This window comes from Pinus tabuliformis, chromosome 8, assembly GCF_031772625.1.
Source record: "Pinus tabuliformis cultivar Carrire ecotype Pingquan chromosome 8, CPIR1, whole genome shotgun sequence".
Classification (NCBI taxonomy): Eukaryota; Viridiplantae; Streptophyta; class Pinopsida; order Pinales; family Pinaceae; genus Pinus; species Pinus tabuliformis.
Window position 1 is genome coordinate 508,672,274 of NC_142294.1, and position 22,552 is coordinate 508,694,825.

Below are 22,552 nucleotides of genomic sequence, written 5' to 3' on the forward strand. Positions count from 1 at the left end.
ACTGACTGGTCTCCCTCAGTGTGTTCTCCAAGTGCCCCTCAAACCTCCTCTTATACTTTTTCTGTTGACATCTCAACGGCCAAGATTAAGTCCCTAATCAACAACTAAGATTAGATCTGGCTTGATCCATGTCTTTTTGGACCATTCTAACACAGATTCATATTAATATACATTAATATTTTATTTTCCCTAAGTTTAGACTTAGGGACTCCATTAAAAATATTAATTATTTTAATATCTCCTGATCTGTTTAGAATCCACCCAAACCTTTTCTGGGTATTGGAGATCTCATGTGCCCCAACCTCTCCACCAAATTTCGTGGCTAGAGAACATCCGATGCTACCCCAAATCAACAAAGTTCTTAATGAAACCCTTGCTTCCTTTTGATTGGTGAACCTTCTGAGAAGATTCCAACAAAGGATCTTGAGTATCCTCATCCAACAGATGTTTCCTTTTAACTGATGTATGATGAGCTTTGTACTAGATGACTTTTTCTTTTTCCATAAGTACCACTTATGCTTCTAATGAGGTTACCAAGAGCTATATCCTTTCATAGGTGACTGCCATAGACTTTTATTCTAGCTATCTTTCATGCTTCTCTATGATGATGTCACGAGATCTTTCTTTTAATGCTCTATGATGTCATGATGCATCCTATCATTCTTTCGTAGTGACTCATGATAGTCATATCTTACAACAAAAAACTTAAAACAAAAACTTGAAAAGACCTAGGTGAGAAAGACCATCTCAATCATAGTAGATATATTTTACTTCCTTCTTGAATTTCGTTTTTCAGCTTCCTCCACTTCTTTGATAATATGAGCTTAGGACAATCTATATTGTAATGCCCATATTCTTGACATCTATAGCATTGAACCTTTGCCATGTTCTTATTTCTTTTTTGAGGACCAAATTTCCCAAACTTCCTTTTCCTCTTTGCCATAGCAACATATGCTTGAGTTTTCTCATTTGATCCTACATTAATTTTTGCCTTCAATCTGGTTTATTCAATCTTTCATAGAGACCATAGATCCTTGAATGGAGTAGCTACTTTCTTCCCATAAATGCTTGAAGTAAAGTTGCCCCATTCCTCTAGCAGTGCATTTAGTACTATTGTAGTCATCTCTTTGTCATACATTATTTCACCCAAATCTTGAAGTTGATCCCTTATCTCAGATATCCTCATAAAGTATGAGGCTATTCCTTCCTCTTTTGATATCCTTAGCTTGTAGAGTTCTTTCCTTAGAGAGATAACTTCTCCTGCAGTGCTTATGGAAAGCAACTCTACAAGTTTGTCATATATTTCTTTTGAAGTTTCGAGTTTAGATACATATGGAATGAGGGGATCCTTGATGGATTCTATGAGAATCCTTTGAGCCCTCACTTCCCCTTTCATAAACCTTGCAAGTGCTTGAGCATATTCTTTTGGTGGTTTGGTGATTGATCCCTTAACATGTTCCATGACCTCATTCTCAATGAGATTTAGATCTGTCCTTTATTAGAATATATCTCTATTTAGTAATGCTCAGTCTTTTTGGTTGTTTCTATTTTTATTCTTTTAGCAGTTTCTTAGATGAAACTGTTTGTTCTATATTCTACATAGAAACCTGATGTTTCTATTATTGTAAATATCTTTGTATTATCATTGAGCTGTTTGCTCCAGGTTAATCAATTCATTCAATATTCTTTTACATGCGTGTTTCGCACTGTTTTATGGTATCAGAGCACAGGTGTCTTTCGAAATAATTTTTCACTGTTTGAAAAATTTTGTTTCATTTCGAAATTGCTCTTTAGGGATCTGGATTTTTTTGTTATCGTGGCCACATTCGAAATTTTTTTCTCTCCAAGGGTTAGCGTCTCCATTTACAAAGAACGCTTGTTCATGGTCTGAGATCTGAAAGCTATTGTGAATCCGGGGGCAGCAGTCTTCTTCTGTCACGATATCTGGTGCATAAAGCTGGAAGCGGTAGCAGAAATCAAAGTTAATACGTTTTTTGTTTGAATATTTTCGCTCACGTGTTCGACAGAACCACGGCACTTTCCAGCGGTTTTGGGTATCCGCGTCAACATTTGGTTGAGGATTCTCGCTCTCGTATTCTACAGAACCACGCAACGGCATTTTTTTAAGTTCAGATTCTAGTGAAGTTTTTTTATGTGACGGTGATACATTGAAGAACGACAGAATCCTGTTGAAAGACATTGATACAGTTAAAAAAAAAATTTCTCTCGCGTATATTTGCTCACGATTTCAACAAATCGATATACTGCAGAGATCCTCCAGATTTTATGGTATCAAACCCGTGGATTATGTAAAACCCGTGGATCTATATCTAAAATCCGTGGTTCATTATTTCACGCGTTATACTTCTGATTTTTTTTCAAACCCGTGTATATTGCAAACGCCGATATATCTCAGTCATTCGCGTGTTATCAAAGCGTATTCACCTGTAGCTGAGACGTGACGTAACAGCGTGTTATCAAAGCGTATTCACCTGTAGCTGAGACGTGACCTGGAGCTGAGACGTGACGTAACGTGAAGCTTGGATAGCTCACGCGGGCCATTGTTTAAGATCTTCGTATTTGTTTTGTGGGCCAATTTGATCCCTGAGACGTATATATCCGTGGTGTGTGCCGCCAATGTGTTACCAATCAGCAGAACCGTGACGCTGAGACAGCACATGTGGGTCCATTTTTCCATATTTGTATTTGTTGTATTTGTGGTTCACGGGTTTTCCAGATTCACGGCTACAGTGACGTCAAACACATAAAGGTATTTTCAAATCCGCTTATTTTCCAGTTTATAGTGACGGGTTTGATCAGAATTTGAATTAAAAAATATTGTGATTATATTTGAAACGGTGGGACCAGAAATAGCATCACAGTTATTTTTTTGAAGTGGGATCAGAACAGCATCGCAGTTTATCATCAGTACAAGTGATCACACCAGCATCACAGTTATCCTTTGGTCTAGTTTTTTTATCTGGTGCACTGATACAGATCTGAGAAATTTTTTTTTGTATGCAAGTCTATTGTTTTTTAAAACAGAATTTGTTAAGATTTGCTACAGTCATCTTGAAAGAAGATTTTTAAGCAGGCAGCATTGTATTCAGTAGTTCATTTCGAAACTGCGCTCAGGGAGTGTTCTTGATCAGCGAGCTTCTTGGCATCCTAATCTCTTGAGTTCTTTCATTCCTTTCTAAGGTCGAGCCCTCTGTAAGCCAGGTAGCCTTCACTGAGTCTTAGCCCCGGCTTTGCTCACTGTGATAAAAGCTTACAGTCGTCTATCTCGATACAGAAATAAACCCTTCTCTGTCTATCTAGTGTTTGTTTGTGTTTCTTACAGTAAATCAGTCTTCTTTGGGAATCTTTTCATACTTATATCAGCATCTGTCAATTTCTGTCTGGATCAGCCTGCATCCTCGTTTGAAATCCGTGCCGGATTTTTTGTATTTTTCCATATCTTGGGAAACGTACAGATGGCTTCGCTAACCAATCTCATGTTGGAAGGCAATCAGGAATATTCCGAGCAGACAGAATCTGTTTTTTATGCCTTTATGGCTAAAAGGTCGTCAAATCATGTACCGTCTTCTGCTTGGTATATTGACTCTGGTGCATCACGCCATTTCTCTCACAGGCGTGACTGGTTTATTGACTTCTCACCTTTCAGTGATTCCGTGGTATTTGGCGGAGGTGAAAAGTACACAGTAGCTGGCAGAGGTACAGTTCAAATTCAGTCTGGTGGGCGCACACTCATATTTCTGAATGTATACTATGTTCCCGGTATGGAAATTAATCTGCTGTCTGTCAGCCAGATTATGAGGAATTCTCCTCAGCTTGATGTTTTGTTCAGTGCACACAAGTGCTCTATTATTGACAGGGAGACTAGTATAACAGTTGCTGTTGGCCTAGAGGACCATGGTCTATATAGGCTACTTGACACCGGTGACTCTCCAGAAGTGGCTCTAGCAGCACGTGTCTCTCCCATCAGTACTCTTTGGCATCAGCGATATGGGCATCTAAATATGCAGTATCTCTCTCAGCTCTCCCGGGAGGGACTTGTGTCAGGATTACCTGATATTCAGACTCAGCAGTTGGGGGTATGCGGCGCCTGTCAAGCGGGAAAGCAACATCAGTCTTCATTCAAGAATGGAGAATCTTGGCGTGCATCTAAGGTACTCCAGTTACTTCACGCTGATATTTGTGGTCCTATGAATACAGCTTCTATCACTGCTTGCAAATATTTTTTACTTATTGTCGATGATTTCAGTAGAAAGATGTGGGTGTATTTTCTAAAAAATAAATCTGATGCACTTAGTACCTTTCAGAAATTTAAAACCTTAGTTGAAAAAGAGTCTGGCTGTAACATCATGACTCTTAGGACCGACAATGGGGGGGGAATTTTGTTCTTCAGCTTTTGCCAATTTCTGTGATATTCATGGCATCAAACATCAGTTAACCACACCCTACACTCCTCAGCAGAACAGTGTTGTCGAGCGCCGCAACCGCACGGTTGTTGAAATGGCTCGTTCCATGTTACAACACAGGAGTGTTCCAAACAGATTCTGGGCTGAAGCAGTATTTACTGCTGTTTACCTTCTTAACAGATCACCCACTCAGGCTGTTACAGGGAAGACTCCTGAAGAGGTTTGGTCTGGCCGTAAGCCTAAGATCAGTCATCTCAAAGTATTTGGCTCAGTTGCATATGTTTGGATTCCAGCTGCTAAGCGCTCTAAGTTGGATTCCAAAAGCCAGAAACTCATGATGACAGGGTACAGTGATCATCACAAAGCCTATAGGCTGATAGATATAGCCACTGGTCGTCTTAGCTTCAGTCGGGATGTTGTCTTTGATGAGGACAGAGGATTCTTTCAGCAATGTTCTGAGGATCAGCCTCACAGTGTTCTTCTTCCAGTCGGTCCACCTGATGGGAGGGATGATGTAGCATCAGTATTTGATAATACTCTATCTGAGCTTCCTCCAGAAGCCAACCCTCCTCTTGCCGTCCCTATTGCTCTTGAGCCTTCTCCACCTCCTTCTGATATTGGTTCCTCTACTCCTGATATTGGTTCTTCTTCTCTTCGGCCTAAATGGTGGGCTAAAACCATAGGTGATCTCCGGGATGATGAGCTCCTTGAAGGTAGAACTTCTAGGAATAAGAACAGACAACAGTCTACAGTCAATTTTGCTCTTATGGCTAACCTTCACAGTATTTTTGAGCCTCAAACATATTCAGAGGCTAAGGGTACATCTGAGTGGGAACAGGCTATGGAAGCAGAATTTCAGAGTCTTCAGAAGAATCACACACGGACACTTTCTGATCTTCCTGCAGACAAAAACCCCATAGGCTGCAAATGGGTGCATAAAGTAAAATACAAAGTTGATGGAACCTTAGACAAGTATAAAGCTCGGCTTGTGGCTCGAGGATTTTCACAGAAGGAAGGCATCGACTATGAGGAGACTTTTGCTCCTACAGCCAAGATGAGTACCATAAGGCTTGTTCTTGCCCTAGCAGCTCAGTTCAATTGGAAAGTTCATCAGATGGATGTAAAAAGTGCTTTCCTAAATGGTGATCTCCAAGAAGAAGTCTACATGACGCAGCCTCCAGGATTCAAGGTTGTTGGTCAAGAACAGAAAGTGTGTCGGTTAGTTAAAGCAATCTATGGATTGAAACAAGCTCCTCGGGCTTGGTACATGAAAATTGATCAATACCTGACAGATCAGGGTTTTCAGCGGAGTCCATCTGATGCAAACCTATATATCAAGCATACTGGTGATGATATCTTGTTTGTAGTTGTCTATGTGGATGATCTTATCATTACTGGCAGCTCCGGACATTTGATCCATGGGATCAAACAAGATCTATGCAGAACTTTTGAGATGACAGACTTGGGACTTCTTCATTACTGTCTGGGGGTTGAAGTGTGGCAGACTGAAAATCAGATCTTTCTTTCTCAGTCCAAGTATGCCAAAAATCTTGTGGAAAGGTTCAGAATGCAGGATTGCAAACCGGCCACGACTCCTGTGGAACCAGGGCTCAAACTTTCAGCACAGTCATCCTCTCCTCTTGTGGATGAAACTTTATTCAGGCAATTAGTGGGCAGTCTCATCTATCTTACTGCTACCAGACCTGACATCAGTTTTGCAGTAAGCTACATTTCTCGCTTTATGTCAGCTCCTAAAGTTGATCATTGGATAGCAGCAAAGCGGGTGCTACGATATGTGCGTGGTACTTCTGATTATGGCCTCTTATATACTCGCAGCTCCAATCCTATTCTCAGTGGCTACACTGACTCTGACTGGGCCGGTTCGGTTGATGACCGTAAATCTACAGCTGGGTATGTGTTTAGTCTAGGATCTGGTGCTGTTACTTGGACTAGTAAGAAGCAACAGGCAGTGGCTCTCTCCTCAACAGAAGCAGAGTATCGGGGAGCCGTTACGGCAGCCTGTGAGGCAGTTTGGCTTCGTCGTATGCTTGCAGATATGCATGTTTTTCAGACAGGGCCTACTTCTTTGTTTTGTGATAATCAGGGAGTGCTCAAACTTGCCAAGAATCCAGTCTTTCATGAACGAACAAAGCATGTGGAAACTCACTGCCACTACATTCGACAGCTGGTTGAAGACGGCTCAGTTCAGTTGCACTATGTTCCCACAACAGAGCAGCCCACCGATATTTTCACCAAGCCTCTTGGTCCTGATAAATTTGTAAAATTTCGCGGGTCTATTGGTGTTGTAAATAGATTGAGCATTAAGGGAGGGTATTAGAATATATCTCTATTTAGTAATGCTCAGTCTTTTTGGCTGTTTCTATTTTTATTCTTTTAGCAGTTTCTTAGATGAAACTGTTTGTTCTATATTCTACATAGAAACCTGATGTTTCTATTATTGTAAATATCTTTGTATTATCATTGAGCTGTTTGCTCCAGGTTAATCAATTTCATTCAATATTCTTTTACATGCGTGTTTCGCACTGTTTTATCCTTTTCTTCCATGCAAGAAAGTTTGAAGCCCCAACCAATTTGTTGCTTTCCTTGCAAAAAGACATTTTTGACAAATTCAGATGTAGACATAAGCATACTTACTTGTGAGGATGCTTCTTCCACTTGTTGCTTCCGTGAATTTTGATGAAGATATAGATACTAGAAAACTTCTTCTTGATGAAGAGTAGTTCTCTTCAAGAGTGATCCTTGGCTCCACAGAGGGGGAGATCACCTTAGATCTTTTGATGATGATGTCCTTGTTGATGATGATCAATGATGACTTCTTGATGATGTCTTGATGCTTCTTGGATGATCTTCTTCAAGGGTAAAGACCTTGCTTCAACGAGAGGGAGATTGCCTTGGAACTTTTTGAAGATGATGACAACGTCCTTGATCTTGTTTCTCTTGGATGAATAGTCTTCAAGATACTTTGATTTGTAGGTCCCTTCAACTTGAGTAAGGTCTCTACGGTCTTTTGAGGATCCCAAGACTTCTTCTGGTGTAGACTTCTTCTTCGATCTAGGGTTTTGACACTTCTTTGTAGATCTTGACTTTGCTTTGATGTCCTTCGAAATTTGATCGTTGAATGCTTGTGTGTCTCTTGATGAGATTCCCTTTCATTGATTTGTCACCTTAGCTTTGATAACATGTTGAGAAATCTAGGGTATAGAAATGAGGTGATTTCTCTTGAATGATAAATGCTTGTGAATGTTTTTTGCTTCTTTAGATTAGGCTCTTCTTTTACTTAGATTATTATAGTGTTCTTCTTCATCAAACAGCGACCAAACTATAAACAATAATGAGACAAGAGACACAAGTTATAGCCGATCAGCTAAGGCCAAAACCTCTCCAACTTGAGAGGAAAACCCAAACGAATTCTTCTTCTTATAGAAACTTCAATTAATGAATACCAAGACCAAGACCCTTGACCAATCAACCTCTTCGAGACCAAGTCACAAAACCCTTCTTCACTGCTTCTTCTTCTTGACCAAGTCAACACTAGTCAATATGCTTGCTTTCCTTTGGATTTCGGCTACCCTTCAGATTTTCGGTCTCTTGTTTTAGACCTGCAACTCTTGGCCTCTTCAGAAACCCTAGTTGCAGCACGTGGGAAGTATCACCACCTATTTTGTTCCCTTCAATTAGGATGGAGACTTCTTCTACTTCAACTCGGCTTGCATTCCTGACTAGTCTTCCTCCTTAATTCTACCTCCTAAGATGATTGTGATAATCTCGGCTTCTCCTGCAGCAGATAATACCACTCCTCAGACGTGTGATAGATATTAGCCCTAAAGCAGACCCAAAACAACTTCGCTTCTAGTTCTTCCTTCTTCGCTTGGAGAGAGGCTCTTCTTATGTGATTCTCACACTTCTTTTCTTGCTTCAGATGCTTGACCGAATTCTGTCCTAGGTGAGGCCGAGCTGCCCTATATATAGTGGTTTGTCCATCAATAATAGGCCGACTTGTGCCAAGGGTTAGGCCGACTTGCCATTCTAGAAAGATATTCATCTTCTTTTGAGAGCCAACATGAAGGAGTACTTGTGAAGAGGTCTTAGAGTCTTAGTGACTCAAACAAAATTACTTTTTACAATATGTAACATGTCTTCAATACATGACATTTACTCCCTAGAGTTTATGACTTGATGACCAACCCTAAAGGCTCACAATTGGAGCCTTAACTATAAAATAAAATTCCTTGAGCATGAAACCCATGACTCAAGCATTACAAAATAATTTTATTTTCTTCTTTACATCAATTACATAAAATTATGATTACACCTGTCATTAAGAAGACCGAACCTAGTTACATTTTTCAATAATATGCTCCCTCACCCATCTGTCAAGATCGTACATTTGAAAGTGGGCCTTCCAACCCTGAAGGTATGGCTTTTCATTGTGTAGTTGGATATCTTTATTTACTTATCATGGACGCTTTTGGGCATGGATTAGTGGGGGGATTCGATGAAAAGAGTGGGCTTGGTTTGTACTCTTGTCTCCTCTGTCCAATTTGATGGTTAACCTTGTATCCTAGTCCTGTGGGATCTCCTTTATCAGCTACTACCTTTAGCGGTAGCACTACATGGGAAATCTCGATTTTGGTTGCGTGGTCCCGCTTTTCGACACCATACACATCACTTCCCTCCACTCATTATAACTCCATTCACCATATTTGAATATTTCCCATTCGGGTCCACATTTGTCCATTGGGTCCATAAGGAGTTAGCCACCCCTTCCCCTTGTCCACACATTGGGTTGGGCTTGGAACGATGCCCCAGAGGTTAATGCAGTTAAAAGAAAAAAAAAAATCATAATTTGGCCACTCTTAATAGGAAATGTACCATAAAATGCAAAAGATGGTCGAGACATACAAATTTAGTGCTTGGGCAAAAGCCAAACATGAGCTCTACCCCTTTCATCATGGCCATCACCCTAGTTCCTAGGGCCCCTCACATTGGCCACTTACATCATTTGGGAACCGATGATTATCCCAACCCCTGGTGGGCATTGAACTGCCACACCTAAAGGGAGTATTCACTGCTACATCCTACACATCATGCTCTCATCCCCTAGAGCCCCGAGCGGTTACAAAAGAAAAAATTATAAAAGGCAAAAATCATATGAATAAGGGTGGAAAGACAACGACCAGGGTAACTCATGTACCAAAATTTCTCCCTCCTACACTCATATACCCAAGTGTGGGCTTCCCTTATCTTAGCTACCCTTATATTGTGGCATGTGGCTTGGAGCTTTCCCCTGATGCCCCACTTCATTCCATCATTATTTCACATACCACCTTCCATTTGATGGACGTACCATGGACATGTCCCCCCCTTAGAGGTTGAAACCACCTAATAGGGTCCTTGGTTAACCTCCTTCTTGACTTGGAGACACTTGTACATTCTGAAGCCCAATATGGAAGGGCATGCCACTATGAAGTGTCCACTTGGTTCCATGATTTGTAAGCTCATTTACTCAATTGCACTAATGATTGGTTGTACTGGAAGGTGAGGGCACGCATTAAATCTTATACAAGATTGCAAGTGGTTCTTTGGTTTGGTCTCCCTATACGGGGTCCAAGCCCTCCAGAGGGTCATAATGGCATTTGTAGGGTGAGTGTTGACAGCCACGGGTCTCCGCCATACAAGAGAGCAGATTGCCACTCCATGGGATCCTTCACTCATGGCTTGCTCATTTTCCACCTATTGGACGATGATGATGCACCTGGACCACGTTGCCCAGCCAACTCCACTCTTGCACCACACACTTGGCAGTTGATCCAGGGCCCAAATGAAGAAGTGTCTCACCGCAAGAGACAATGGGACGGCTTGCACCATTCTTCTAGCCCTTACAGATTGGATACAAGTTTGTTTGATCCATTTGGAGACCCATGAGGATGTTTTGTGCCCCCATAGCCACTTGTGGACACCACAAGTTGTTTGCTTGGATATCAAGGGGCCAACCCCTTGAACACTATGTTTGGAGCTCATTCATTCATGTTGGCACACATTGGACTCCACTAGGCCTCCTTAATGGCCATTCGACCTATTGTATTTACTATTTTTCCCTCTTGGGAGGCTTGTTGTTGTATTGTGGAGCTATCTTGGTGGAACTGTCACCAAGTTATGTTATTTTTGCACATTATTTTATTCGTTGGGGCATTATTAGGCCTAATTAGGCAAATCGAACCCCCTAGGGAGGATATATATTAATGTGATGAACATTTCATTTGATCATCACAAGGATTTGGATCATTTTTTCTTCTGGGAATTTCGCTAGCCTTGTTGATGGACGAATTGGATTATTAATGCATTTCGATATTTGGAAGAGCTTATCTTTTGTCTTGGAGCTTCGATTTTCTTGCACTTTGATGATTGGAATAATTTCGCTATACTTGTGAGTAATCTTTTTCACGTTTTATCTTATACTTTGTCTCATGTAATGATCTATGAAATATTTTCGTTCATGAAGCTAGTGAAGCTACCCTAATGCTAATGCGAAGTTGTTAATCTATTCTTTGTGAGGGATTTTTCATATGATTATTGTGAAGTATGGTGAATTATTGTCCTAGGAGTACATGATTGTTCATGATTTGCCTTTATAAGTCATCAATTGTAGCATCAAGAAGTATAAATTCTATTAGTGACCTAGTTGCAGCTTCAAGAGCCATATGAAGTTACTAGAAGACTCCTTGGTTGGGAACAAGCCTCTCTAAACATTGATCTCATTAGACTCCATTCTCCCAATAGGCTAGGCATTGGTCTAGTCCTAGGTGTTCATCAAAAGAAAACCCATTTCACCTCTTTTCTTTCTCTAAGACCTAACCCTAGTAGGCTTCCTAGGGCATCACACGAAATTGTTTCTAGCCATCAAAAATCCTTGAAAATCGGTAAATAACTATGCTAGGGTCTTCTTGAGAGGTCTTCCAAATTTGAGGCTAATCCGACGGGGAAATCTCAAGATATTGCAAACCCTAGCTCAAAGACTGTTTTTCTCCCTAGGTTTCCTTTGGTTAGTGCCTTCATTAGGATCATTGCATTCAAATTTCAAGAGAAAACTAATTCCTTTGATGCTCTTCTCCTCCCTAACTTGGCCATGTCCATTAGCTTGTTGTTCGACCCTAAACCCTCGACCTTGTTCAAGTCCACTAGGGCTTCTTTGCGGTCGTGCAACCTTGTGACTCCAATTTCACAAGGATTGCTTTGAAACCCTATTCCTCTAGGATTCTTTGGTTTAGGGCACCTCTTATCAATAAATACCTCTCAACCCTAAACCAGGTATCCTCTTATTCCTTCTTAGAGAGCCATACATCTTGCTTCTAAAGCAAGTAAGCTTATCATTTGAACCTCTCTTGTCAATAGGCTTTGGAATCACTTTACATCCTATCATTGATCTATCTTTCCTAGTGATTCTTCTCATACAGGGACTCCTCTCGTCGATGAAAGTTCGTAAAGAGCGGGGAGCTTTAGCTAAGGTGACAGTGGGCTATTGCTCCATTGTTGCCACTTGACCTAGTAGTTGCTCTATAGGATCCCCTAGTAGTTTGAGCAGTAACAAGTGCAACAACTCATCATTATGATATGTTCGGTGCCTCAATCTTAAGGTTTACAGATTCGTCATTTGTCAAGGTCAAACTTCGAGGAACATCTATCCTCAAGGAGTACCAGTCTTAGATGCTTACCCAATCCTTCGAGTCCCATTCTTTTCTCATGGCCTTCACTAGACATACGACTGTTAGTCCTAGCCTAGTGCATGACACATGAAGTATGTCCATCATCATTCTCTCTCATTCAGGAAGGATATATATAAAAGGGAATATATCCAAGCTCCCTCTCAACTAGGGAGATGTGTCTAACATCAGTTGTCTTGTTCTTTCAGTGGAGATCATCGTAGTAGTAGCTACAAAGGCTCTTCATTTTGCATCATCATGTCATCAGAGAACTTTGACCTTCTTGAACATCATGGAGCTATGTTCTAATACTTATGACAAGGTTCAGGTCATCAATCTTACACATCACTTTCGTCTTGTCATCCTTAATGAAGGCATTATCTTGATCCTTTTCAAGCTTCAAGCTAATCATAGTTTCCTTATTAAAGTGATTTCCTTGTTGTACGAAATTTACCTTCAAGTTATCTTCTTACTGCTACCTTGTCATGATGACCTTCTCATCAACATTTTTATGATATGAATCAACCTTCATTTATCAAAGTGCCCAAGGATCGCACTTGCTTACCAAGTTGGTGTTGTCATTGTTAACTCCCTTCTTTTCTTTTGGAGACTATACTTGATGTTGATTAATATTGTTATATTCATGCGATAATGATTCAATTCCCTCCTTCCATTATGCTCATCATTTTCAAGCAATCAACAATTATGAGTGTGCTATGATTTGATCTTTCATCCTTCTCATCTTGCTTTCTTTATTATGTACCTGCAATATTCATTGACAAGTACAACCAAGCAAAATATACAAAGACAAGAGCATGATGTTGATTTTATCAATCTAGGGTTATCATTACTTCAAAAAAGTGTGCATCTAGGGTTTTGGTTGCAAACCCTAGATATCCCATGACCTAACCCTTATTAGGGTTTTTACTTTGAGTGGAAACTTCTACACCTAGGGTTTTGACATTCAAGCCCTAGGTTTCACTTTTACATCAACCCTTGCTAGGGTTTTACTACATATCCTTGATTCTATCTACAATCCCCAGAAATCAAAAGTTAGGGCTTCATAACAAATAAAAAGTATTTAGGGTTTTCTCTATTTTAGGGTTTTCAAATTCAAGTCCAATTTAGGGATTACAAACCCTAGATACCAAAAATTTGTAAAATCTACAAACCCTAGATCTCATATTTAAACGGGAGGCTTTCTTTAGAGTACAACATGTTTAGGGTAAAGGTTTTCTAGCTTAATCCTATACTTCTAAGGTTAATTCAATCTAGCATATAGAAACCCTGGCAGACTACAAACCTTAGAAGTCATATAAGTATTGAGACTTATTACAAAGGACCTTAACAACATTATAGATCCTTCTACAAACAAGAAATGCATATACGTACCTCTACAAACTTTACCTTGCTTCTTTTGCAGAGACAACGTCATTAGCGTAGAGATGAACTTCATCGATTCCAGGATATTATATTATTACCATCATTTACAAGTCTCGATCAAGGTTAAAACTTTCTTCAGGTTCAGGGTTCTAGTCAGTTTCTTTGTTGGAGTAAGTTCTTCTGCCTATGTATATGATTGTCCCTCATAAAGGTGCTTAAAAATGCCTCATATACCTTTTCTAAACATGGTGACGTTCATCATATAGAGTCAAGGTTTCGTGATAATGTCATGACGCCAACCACAATATGGAGTGTGATCCAATGTTATCACAAGAAATAGCGATGCCACTTACAGTAAGAGCGATAGAGTGTGCCACAAAAATACGATCTACAACAATGCAAGTCTTGTAACTTGTCGATGTCACAGAGATTAATCCATAGAATACGAAATTTAGAAATTTGAGATTATAGAGTCTTGATGTTTCGAGCCAAAAGTCACGATACTTCAGAACTACGGTTCCTTCATTGCGCGGCGTGAGTTCGGATATAAACCATAGAGTGAGTCCTTCTCAGGTAAAGTGAAGCCATCGTGTAAAGTCAAGGTGCCTAAGGGATAATCGATTCATATCAAAACAATAATGAAAAGAGAGGCAACTGAAACTATAGCGAACTGTTGCAATATATGGTGAGTTGAGGGTCACATAAATGATTAAGTGAGCCGCAGAAAAACTTTTCAACGAGCCACAGATCAAATCGAACTATTATAAAATCGCGTGTCATCATAATATCACCAATGTGCTAACAATGAATCAGTGTAGTCTTCTAATGCGAGTCTTACAAGCTATATATCGACATGACACAGACATGTGAGATTCAGTGAAGTTACCTCGAGCTACGCCAAACATGATCACCAGAGACGATACAGGATACAAGCCATAAATAATTGATGTGCAAATATTAGTGTGTAATACGAGTCTCAAAGAATTATATGCGATGTCGAATCATTTCCCACTGATGTAATGGATCATTATAACATAGAGTGAGACTGTTGAGTTTAAAACATGCAATGCTACTTAGAATTGAACCATATAAGAATGTTAGGCCTCAGATATAAATGCCAGCGGTTTGCCATGGTTAATGTAACGTATCATAAAAATAAGTTTTTTTTACAGAGTGCAAGCTTGATCTGAATAATGGGAGTCCACTGAATTATTATGTGCCGCAGACAAATACAATTTCTCCGACCACAGACATATGCGTTGTCACTAATGCGAGCCGTTGATTATTTTGCTTTTCAAACTTTTTGTTCTTTAGCATCAGATGCAGATCGTTTTGATTGTTATGTATAATATGATTACTAGAGAGTTCAAGCGTTACCACGGGTTTGAATTTTAAGTTTCAAACTTTTGCTCCACAATGCGTATGAATATCACAGAACTATGGATGCATAACTCAGAATACTTATTTGTCAAAGTAAGCTTCGGATCATGAATAGAGTAAAGATTTCAGATGATGATGAATTCTTCAAGAGTGCCAACAAAGAGTGATCTTCAAACTTCCATTCTTCTTCCAACCTTACTCTGAAACCATGTGGAGAAATTGGGAGGCTTCCAATAATTATTAGATCTCTTTGGTTGATAATTATTTGTCAATTTTGTTGGCATCCTTTTAAATTAATTATGTTTTTCTTCATTAAATAATTATCAAATGCAAAACATGAAGATCACAAAAACAAAAGAACACAGAATATAGGCTCTTAGCCAGGGAAAAAAACCCTTTCCTAGGGAAAACCCAGTCAAAATCTCCTCTTATAAATCAAATCAAAGTGAGACATCCAAGACCGTGACCATATAAAAACCACCTCTAGATGCCAAGTCGAATCTTCCAATTCCGTCCCTCCACTTCACTACTTCTGCGAAATCTCAAACCAAAAACATCTTCAAGTGTATGTCCAAATGAGCTCATATCATCTTCTATTTATACTGTCCAAAGGGGTGTGAATAGACATGTCCATTGGGGCAGGGCCGACTTATCATGTAGGCCAACTTGGTATCTAGAGGGGCTTTGACCCAAATTACATAATAAAAAATTATTTTTCATTTTTCTTTTCAAGAGGTCCAAATAGGACTTTTTGACTCATTTGACTCAACAAAACCTAGAAACATAAAGAACATGCTTATCTAATAAATAATAATAAATAAAATTATTTTGAGCATGAAACCCATGCTTGAAAATATTCTTTTCTTTTTCTTCTTTTTTCTTTTTACATAAAGGTACAATTGTGAAGACAGAAACTAGTTACATCTTTCAACAATGGTGAGCTTGGTCACTACGCCAGCCAATGTCTGAAGAGGAAGAAGGACAACAAGGGGAAGCAAATGACAACATTAGCAGAGATCGAGGATTTGTCCACCAGGTTGGAGGATGAATTCATTATGTATGCAGCATTATCCTTAGGAGGAGGAGTATGACACTCCAGTATGCCGAGTCGGAAAGGATCTGAGGGAGGAGCAACATGAGGTCTAGATCTAGCTAAGGAGGGCCTGATCAATAAATCAGATCCAGTTGTTGGGTGTTCCTCAATTCGATCATTACCTTTGCTACAGGAGCCCAAGAGTTAAGTAGCAGGGGGAACAACCGTGATATGGATAGTACACGAGTTCAGTGTCAGCAGGGCGCAGTCAGTCAAATAGTTGCAAAACCAGAACTAGGCAAAGTGAGATACTTGAGAGATAGTTGTAGAGCTAGGTAAGCACAGTCAAATAATTGAGAGACAGTTGCCGAGCTAGTTACAGTGACACGGCTGGGAGTGCGAATTGGTCAGTTGCAAAGAGCAAGGCGCAGTGCCAGCCAGAGAGATTTCCCAGCTATTTTAAAGGGAGATTGAGAGTCAGAGGGAGCAGCCCTTTGGAAGCTTGAATCTTCAAGTTCTAAGAGATCAATACACAGTTGCAGTGATAGCAGCGGCGTAGAGGCAACGCAAGAGCATCAACAGTGTGAGATCAAAGTAGCACAATGGTGCACAGGATGGTTCAGTTACAGCATGCAGCTGGTGAATCGGAGATTGTGTGCAATGTCGTTCAGTTCAGCTATAGCATGTTCCCATTGACCAGCAGGTGGCTGATATACTCATGAAGGCCTTGGGTAGGGCAAAGTTTGTCTACTTCAGGGAGTAGATGGGTATAGTGGAGAACACCTTCCTCGCTAAGAGGGAGTGTTAGTTACTTTATTTTTTTTGTTTGGGGTAGTAGCGAACAGGTGTTCTAGTATCTATGATGTCTAAGAAGCTAAGGAACACGAAATCTCCAAAACCTAGAAAAGGTTTCGCGAGAAAATACTTGGAGATGCCTCAATTAAATTAATTAGTCACAATTAAAATATTTTCTTAGAAAAAGTGGTTGATTAAAGTGAATTAATTGGGGAAGTTTGATTTTTCTCTAGAGGCTATTATTAATGAAGTCAAATTGATCTTAGCCATTGGTTGAGATGTAACCGTGGTCGTTGAGACTCCAACGAGAGATTATAAGAGTGGGTCGAAGGGCTTGGAGAAGGAATCAATTATGAGTTGAGCAGTTCGACTACCCAGTTGTAGGTATTCAACAAGGGTGCAGTTGAAGCTAGGGAAGCATTAGAGACAGAGGGATTAGCAGACAGGAGGAGGAGGCAAAATTCATTTGTAGAGGAGGTCGCTACAGCAAGTGTGAGTAACCAGATTTCCTAGTGCGAGTTGTCGGAGGAGCCACGTTTCAGTTGCTAGAGGCCGGATCTATTTTCTGGAGGTAGAGCAAGTGGGCTTTAGAGGCAGAGGGAGGCAAGACAACTTGCAAGAGGGTAATTTTGGGGTTGTACAAATTTCAAGGAGGTAGCCATACACATTTCCAGTCAAGCAATGTGAATAGTCAAGAAGTGTGAGTTATCGGGAGAGATGGCCAGATCAATTCGCAGAGAGAGATAGTTTATTTCCAAATTATTTTGTCAATAGAGATCAGTATATGCCAAAGGATTGCCAGTGAAAGGCATCTAGTTGTAATTTCCTAAATTGCTAAAGATAATAGTAAAACCCTCATCTGCAGAACTAGTTTTTCCTCCAAGGTTTTTCCAGAGACAATTGTCCAAAAACAATGGTGTCAATTTTTATATGACGCAACATATTTTTATTTGTGAAAATTGCAAATGTCAATTTATCATTATTTGTCGTAATATCAATTTATAGTTGACAAATAAACTGCATACAGTTAGGAAATAAATATTTGGTTTGTTGCAATCTTGTAAATTTCACAATTTATAGCTGCAAGAAGCTATGTGATGTTTTGCCAAGAGATAAGAGATTATTATTTTATTGAAGCTCCATTCATTTAGAGGTCACCCCTCAAAAAAAGCCCATGAACATTGCTCTCTTTTTGGATCATCAGTGTGAGGTGATATTTCATAGGTTCAATTATTATTAGATTCAACAAAGTCTACCCCGAAATGAAGAAACTAATTATTACCATAATGGTGCTCAATAGCTAAAAAGGCATTGAAAGCAGGATCTTACTTGCTAGTTACGTTCTTAGAATAAAATTGGATTGTTTTTCAACAACACCATACTTGGACAAACCTTGTTATGAATTCCGTTGAGAAAAATGGGTGAATATATCACAAACAGGTTCGAATATTCCCAATGTTCCACTAAGACTTCGGGATGGGGAGACGCACAAGGGGAACGTGTGAGAGTAACCTCAAATTTTATTGAAATTTAGGGGGGACAGGGGGACGTCGAGGTATATAATCTTTTTTCCTTTTTAATATATATATATATATATATATATATATATATATATATATATCAAATTCATATTCAATAATGAAAGCATAAATAGAATGATACAGACATAATTGAATTAAATAATGAAATACATTGATCCATGCCAATCATCCTTACTAATACATACATGATTCATCCATAGACCACGAGATTCAATAATGAAATACTCTGATCCATATTCATTATTCATTATTCACCATTCTAGAATCTACATTGATTTAAAAATTAAATTCATCATTCATCATTCTAGATTCTAAATTTATTTAAAATTAAAATTCATCATTTATCATTCTAGAATCTAATTAGTACTAAGCTAAATAGACTATATGAAAACTAAAAACTGAAATAAAAAATTGATATAACTAAAACTCAAAAACAATGGAGTGATGAGTCTAAAAGTCACTCTAAAGTACACAGAGAGCTTGGTGCTCTTGATTAAATACTAATTCCATACCCTTGTACATGACAAAATGCAATGAAAACATTGCAATCCATCGAATCCTAAATTCCTGAAAAATTGTTAAGTGAGATCTAAAAATTCTACTTTCTCCATATGAAATCCAATGAGGTCGGAACCACTCTCAAACATCCTCAGTCATTTCATGGTAATGTTAAATATTTAAATAAAAGTGACATTAAGAATTTAACATTACCATGAATTGCATAGCATTAGTAGGGAAATATGGTCAAATACTAGGTTTTCTCTCTCATAAATCATTGTTTACAAGCAAATTTAAGGAGGGGTCGCATAGCCCATTTTGAGGGGAGACCCCAGGAGTCCCCTTTTGGGGAGTCGCGTCCCCTACAATAGGGAAATGTCCCGGCTGCGTCTCCCCAAAAAGGGGATGTGGAAAAACGTTTCCCAATACATCCCCGTCCCGGGTGCATGAGGTGCGAGGGGTGCGTGCACCCAACTGTGGGGGACACATATCCGTGGAACACTGAATATTCCAGCACTCTGATTTTGATCAGAGATTGTCCTGTTGACGATATTGGAGAAAGATCACTTCATTTTTTATATAAATAATCACACATTAACTCGATGCTATCCTCCTCGTGTTCAAGGGTAAGTGGAGATACATAACAAGATAGCTGGCATTTAGCTTAAAAAAATGTAATGTTCAGAATAAATATTATGCAATATGTTTCCCTGCACAAACATTCGGAACATCATATTTCAGCAACATATCTAAGTCACTCCAATCATCATTGACGTAGAGGTGTCAATCCCCGGGGTTGCATTTTAATATGGCTTGGATTGCAGCAAATCGTTTGAAACCTGTCTAGAGTTCTGTGGGAAAAGGATAGCAGAACTTTGAGAAGTTCAGACAGAAAGTTTGTCATGATCAACACTGAAAATCAAAGAACACTGCCGAGTGATTTCATCCGAGAACTAATCTCCGCACATCCTTTTCCTGGGTAGTTGACGATATGGTAGCTAGACCTTCAAGCCCGAGAAAATAATCACTATCAACAGACAAATGCTTGCCACAGGAATAGATGATAAAAATACTTTTTCACCAGCAAAAGCCATGTTCACAGATATTACCCAGCCCAATGCTAACTGATTATATTAAATTCTAAGGAAACCATCCAGTGGCACCTGAATGATGACAGTAATGCCGAGAACAACCAGAGCAACCCCGCCATAGTATAGAGGTTATGAGAAAAAATGAAGATGCAGATTCAGAGATAACAAAATAAAAGTAAAAACTTATCAAACATTTGATCATCCAACGATTATGGAGATGAGTAAAATGTAGATCCCACCTTTGATTCTTCTCCTGGATGTGAGATTATGGGTACGAGTCTCCCCGAAGGCTGAAAAGGGAGCCGGTCAAAACTTCAGAAGTGGGTACAGGGCTTTGTGTTGTGAGACAAGTTTAAAGATTGATGTGGCTTTATGTGTTCAGGCGACAAACATTATCTGCGCACACGTCATGTCAGAAAAGATGGTGAATTTTGGTTTATTCTCACAGATCACGTGTATCTCATGGATATCACGGCCGGGCAGGGAATGAATTTGCCGGGCAAATTGCCTATCCAATGTAGTTTAAAAATTAACCAAACTTTAAAGATGTGAAAACTGTTAAAATGTTAAATTTGATGGATGAGTCTGTTTTGAAGTTTGGATTTAACCACCCAGCATGTTCCAATTTCAATGTTTAATATGCTAGTTTTTATAAATGTGAAAAATGTAACCAAACAGATTGCAATGAGAATATTATGATTGATTTATTAGTTTATATTAATGCATTAAATGAGGTTAAATTTATTTTAATTTTAATCTACTAAATGTAAATAAAGATTTAAAAAAAAATCACTTTAAAAGAAGATTATATTTTAAGAGATTGCACTAATATATAAAAAGATTAATTAATTTTTATTTTATTATTTTTATGTAATCAGATTAAGTCAAAATGTTTACATAACAAGACATTATGACATTTTTTTCATATTGAGCTAGAGAGCACCTTTCAACACAATTACTTTTAAAAATTATTTGATTAGTTATTATTAATAATTAGGTTAATTTTGTAATAGAGTTTTTTTCATATTGAACTAGAGAGCACCTCTAAATACAATTACTTTTAAAAATTATTTGATTAGTTATTATTAAGAATTAGGTTAATTTTGTAATAGAGTGTCTTTGTTGCTCTGCTAAGAAGGTGGGGCAATCACCTCAATAAGCCATATGTTGATGTGATGAGAACCACCTAACAAAACCCTCTCAAGATCAAGTGTGAATCAACAATCAATAGGTAACAAAAACCACAAATGCATCATAGTGAACCATGCTTAATGTTAGGGGCTCAATTAATACTTCACACAATGATCACCTTCAAATATATAACTAAACCAAGTCCCATATAAGTGTTTTGTCTCTTATGTTAGGTATGGTTAGATGGAGAACCCTATTAGGTGTTTCCATCTCCCAGGAGAAAGTGACAGGTCCCAAGTTAACCCATCAATCTATAGGTGCATGTGAAGATGGTGACAATGGAGTTGGCATGACTTCAGGGCTAGGTGTCAAAGCCAAGTGACGAGCTAATAATGTTTCAACATCCCAAGTGTATAGATGTAAGGAGTAAGAAATCATAGAGGTTTGAGTTACCCATTTTCTCCTTCTACTTTGTTTCACCCCTCTGGTGTTCATTTTACTTCTTTATGATAATACTTTGATTTAGGTGCATAGCTCAGGAGCCCAATCTTGATTTTAGAGATTTAGCATTTATTACCCCTTAATTATAAAGCAGTTTATCGCTCATCGGAGTTGGGACAATACAATGGTTAGCTTTTACGGATGGAGCATCATGTGCTCTAGGAACTAGGCAATGGCTAATGAGGGAGATAGAGCTCATGCTAGGCTTCTACCCACACACAATATTTTTGTCCTAACTATCTTTTGAATTTTAACATTTCTTTCATTGTGGCTTTCTTTTGCTTTTACCTTTCTTTTAGTTGCATCAACCTCTAAGGAAAAGTTTTCCATTCTAGACTCTAGGATGAGGATGAGAAGGTACCAACCCCTATGACCAATGACAATCGGCCCGAAGAATAGAGATGAAATAATGGGAATGACGAAAAGTGGTAAGTATGGAATACCATGGGCACACTACTTCAATCATAGCCTCCCTAGTAATGTCCTTCTTAAAACCCTAAGGCCTCAAAGGAGGTCTCGTTGGACTAGTGTCAAAGACTAACCTCCCAGGTGAAGTGAGAGAACAAGAATACAAAAGATCAATTAATCATATGGAACTCGCCTTGATTCATATAGTATGCCCCAAAACATTAAGTAAAAGCACATTATTACAAAATGGTTATTGTCGATGGATGACCCACCTTCCTTCAAAAATGAATGTCAGATGGGAGGAAGAAATTTAACCAAAGCAATAGGTGGAGGATTTATGGTATCATGTCATGTGTTGATCCATAGGGATACTAGTTGGCTGGTTGTTCAAGAAAGGCAAAAATTTCTTCTATGGGTTACCCATTTTTTTGTGGGTAACAATATGAAAGAAAAATAATTAAAACAAAAGCACTTTAGAGAGGTGGCAAAAGTAGGTTGAGGAAAGGAGTAACACATGCCACCACGATTGCTCCTTCCTCACATCATTACATTCAAGATGTTGGACCCCCATTAGTTGGTCTCGTGGCTATGGCATATTCCTTGAACTCTTTCCTAGTAAATGACCACCTTGATGGATCTACCTAGG

General features: G+C 38.9%; 1 protein-coding gene across 4 annotated transcripts in view; it reads right to left on the reverse strand.

Annotated features, from left to right (window-relative positions):
* The window catches only part of LOC149236313 (nucleoside hydrolase 3-like), a 335,414-nt gene extending 315,154 nt beyond the window's left edge, over positions 1–20,260 (reverse strand). For 3 of the 4 annotated variants that reach the window (XM_089372376.1, XM_089372377.1, XM_089372374.1), the window contains exon 1: positions 20,106–20,260. The gene's annotated coding sequence lies outside the window, so the exon portion shown is untranslated. The remainder of the gene's footprint in view (positions 1–20,105) is intronic. The other variant, XM_089372375.1, reaches the window with a different exon arrangement.
* Positions 20,261–22,552: the final 2,292 nt, after the last annotated feature.